A 4226-nucleotide genomic window follows, 5' to 3' on the forward strand; every position below is an offset into this window, starting at 1 on the left:
GGCTGTCCATCACGTGGACACTGGGGATCATCCCCCGATCCGGCGTTCAGCATATCGGGTCTCCCTGGAGGTGCAGCAACACATGCGCCAGGAGATTGACGAGATGCTGAAGCTGGGGGTGATCCAGGCATCCAACAGCGCTTGGGCCTCGCCTGTAGTCCTCGTCCCTAAGAAGGACCGAACCACTCGGTTCTGCGTGGACTACAGGGGGCTCAATGCTGTCACGGTCGCCGATGCGTACCCAATGCCACGCATCGATGACCTGCTCGATCAGTTGGCCGGGGCTCAGTACCTGACCATCATGGATCTGAGCCGGGGATATTGGCAGATCCCCCTGACTCGCAAGGCCAGGGAACGCTCTGCCTTTATTACCCCATTTGGACTGTACGAGTCCACGGTGATGCCATTCGGGATGAGGAATGCCCCTGCCACTTTCCAGCGGATGGTCAACACCCTGCTCAAGGGACTTGAAGGGTACGCGGCCGCGTACCTGGATGACATTGCCGTCTTCAGTCCCACCTGGGAAGATCACCTACAGCATCTAGCACAGGTGCTCAGGCGGATCCACCAGGCAGGTTTGACCATCAAGCCGGGAAAGTGTCAGCTGGCCATGAGCGAGGTCCAGTACCTCGGTCACCGGGTAGGCGGGAGAACACTGAAGCCCGAGCCTGAGAAAGTGGAAGCCATCGCATCCTGGCCCACCCCCAGGACCAAGAAGCAGGTGATGTCCTTCTTGGGGACCGCTGGGTACTATAGGAGGTTTGTTCCATGCTATAGTAGCCTGGCAAAGCCCTTGACGGACCTCACCAAGAAGAAGCTGCCCTCTGCAGTCGATTGGACAATGGACTGCGAGACAGCCTTCCGGGCCCTAAAGGACGCCCTGTCCAGCCCGCCCGTGCTACAGGCAGCCGACTTCACGCGGCCGTTTGTAGTACAGACCGACGCCAGTGACTTCGGCCTCGGTGCGGTGCTCAGCCAGGTGGACTCTGCGAGCCAAGAGCACCCAGTCTTGTACCTGAGCAGGAAGCTGTTACCACGGGAAGTGGCCTATTCCACGATGGAAAAGGAGTGCCTGGCCATAGTGTGGGCCCTGCAGCGTCTGCAACCCTATCTATACGGGCGCCACTTCATCGTGGAGACGGACCACAATCCCCTCAGCTGGTTGCACACCGTCTCTGGGACGAATGGGCGATTGTTGCGATGGAGCCTTGCGCTCCAGCAATACAGCTTCACCATTCGCCACAAAAGGGGCCGGGACCACGGTAACGCAGACGGGCTGTCCCGACAAGGAGAGGTCGCGGACGGGCGCACGGGGGAACACCGGAGTGTGCTGCCCCCTAGCGCCCTCAAAAGGGGGGAGGTGTGAGGCAAACCCTGGGATATGAAGATGAATTATGACTTCCAGTCATAATCGCTCTCATCACTCCATGGCAGTGCCCCCTCCCTTCTTGTTCTCAATGTCCACCATCTGGGAAGGTGTCACATCCCACTTACACCTCCAACAGCCATCTCCTGTGATATGGAAATGAGATGATGTGGGAACAATGGACACAGGATGACTCCCTGCCGTGACCCTGTAGTAGGGGCTGCTATCTAATTAGCAAGGCTATGGAAGTATCCAGACAGAACGACTCCAGTAAAAAATGGTTCATATCTCGCAAGCCATATTTCCGATAAATATGGCAACCATAAAAATGGTGTCTCCGCATGCGGACGATGCTGGCACACCCTTTTTATGGGAGCAGGACCTGGGGAAATACCCCAGGCGTGATATCAGCCAATGGGGAACTAGTAGACAAGTCATGAGTCCTCTCGTTCTGTAGCTAAATTCATAGCTGTCACAATGAGATCGTCGGCGTCCGCCTACGACGCTCCCAGGCCAAGTTATGGCCATATTCCATGTTGTGGATTTTGTCCATAACTCCAGCCAGGGGTGGAGCAGTGCTCCCTCTGAGGTCACTAAGGTAGGAGGGGACCTGGATTTGCCCAGGTTGATAACCCTACTTCGGCCATTTTCCAGGGTTCTTTCGCTGGGGGTCACGTGTAGGAAACATCTGTGGGAAGGATCCTAGAAACCTGGCCTACAGCGCCCCCCTGTGGCCAGACGCACAAGGTAACTGCTGGAACTGTGTATGCCTGTTTGTAACCCATGCTTTGCTTGTAACTGTACTCTGACATAACTGTATATTCTGTAGATTCCCTATTGTATATATTGTAGTTTCTAGTGTGCTTTAGGCTGATTAAATTATATAATTAATCTTGGGCTGTTCTGTTATCTCGATCTTGAATCCCACGTCTGTGTGTTCGGCTAATAGTTACCGTGAAGCGGTTGGTGGCAGCGAGTTTGTGCCAAGGATTATTGTGGGGAGGCCAGTGAGATTCGGGGAGGTTTTATATATTCCGCCCGCGGAGGTCGGGGGGAATATATACCCTACTCTCACCGGGGACCCTTCAATAATCGGCATAAGTAGTATAGCGGCCTCCTTGCTTATCGTCGGGCAATTCCATAATTGGCCTGACTATAAGAGGGGCGCTAGAGAGCGCATCACGTGCTCTGTCTGTCGGTCGGGAGGTATAAAGGAGGGGTGACCCCCCACTTGTTACACCCCGATTGTGACGTACTGGTAGCCAGCGCGGGGGATTTCTGAGTGACCCCCCCGGTGGTTTGTGACATATATATATATATATATATATATACACATATATACATTTCTATAGATCAACAAAACACAATAACATGAGTAAAGTGTCACCAGAAGAGAGGAGCTCTATTTTTTCCTTAAAAAATTATCAGGACATAATTATTTTTTCTGCAGACAAAGGGGATCTAGGGTTATTCTTAGTACTTCACTATGTTTCAAAGTAAATCTATTCTGAAAGTTTGCATTACATATGGAATATTGCCTATGGATTGCACTCTTGTCTTTTACGACAAATTAAAATAAAAACTCTTTTGAATGAAGATTTGTCTGTCTCAGTTATAAACAAAAAACATTTTGAATACATCTCTGTTGATAAGCCAGTTATGCCAATTTTTAATTTTCTCCCCAACGTCATAAGGACCGATTCCCACCAACTATGAGACCAATTGTGGCTGAATTCGGTTCTTTGAATGAAAATTTATGCCAATGGGTGGACTCTCTCTTTCAACCTTTGATATCCTTTGTCTGAGTTTGACGCAGGATACCAAAAAAATCAAACAATCATGGAGCAAATCCCATGGAAAACATAATATATTCTTGGCTTACTTCTGATATTGAATCTTTATATTCCTGTATACCACATTCCATAGTAGATCAATAAAGTGTATCGTATCGTATCGTATCTCATGGTCCTATAGGGAATGTTTATAGGGAATCTGTCACTAGATTTTTGCTACTTCATCTGAGAGAAGCATGATGTAGGTTAGAAGATTCTGAATTCAATGATCTATCACTTAGATTACTAGCTGCAACTGTTCTGACACAATGTGCATTTATAGCTTTAGTCATGTAGCAGAGCTGCCCCCGCCCACACCAGGCTCTCCATAGAGATTGTACATTGACCGTGAGATGTCAATCAGAGGAGGGAGTGTGCTGGACAACATGGCATGAGCCAGCTAGCCACAGCAATGATAAGGATCCGGCTGCTAAAACAAACAGCAAATAAACCAAAGGTCAGACTATGACAACACAAGTATGCCTGAACTTTCTGTGTTAACCCTTACAGCAAGCTGGTTTCAGCTTATATAGCAAAAACAGGCTGGCAGATTTATTTAAAGCTGTATTTTTAATTTTGGATCCATATACTCTATACACATCTGATCTAAAAGGGTTTATTTTTTTTATTATGGCTTTGGAATATTTGCTAACTCATAATTATTTTTTGTTTGAGTGAATATTTACAGCTATTTGCTGCATCCATGGGTGCAAAACATTCAAATTATTTTGCAAATATTTTTGTTGCTGTTTGGGAAGAGGAATATAATTTTTCTGAGAATCCATTTTTCCAGAATGTGGTGTGTTACTACCGCTATATAGATGATTATTTGGTTTGGGAATGAGACAGCCATGCCCCACTTCATTGATTACATAAACAATAATTTCTACAATTCATATTTACTCAAAATTGGCCTGAAAATACTATCCTTTTTATGATTTACTATTATCTTCCAATATTATTAATAATAAAATTGATACATGTACTTATAAATTAATTGTGGCAATGTGAAGCCCACCAACAGTAGT

This window comes from Anomaloglossus baeobatrachus, chromosome 1, assembly GCF_048569485.1.
Source record: "Anomaloglossus baeobatrachus isolate aAnoBae1 chromosome 1, aAnoBae1.hap1, whole genome shotgun sequence".
Lineage (NCBI taxonomy): Eukaryota > Metazoa > Chordata > Amphibia > Anura > Aromobatidae > Anomaloglossus > Anomaloglossus baeobatrachus.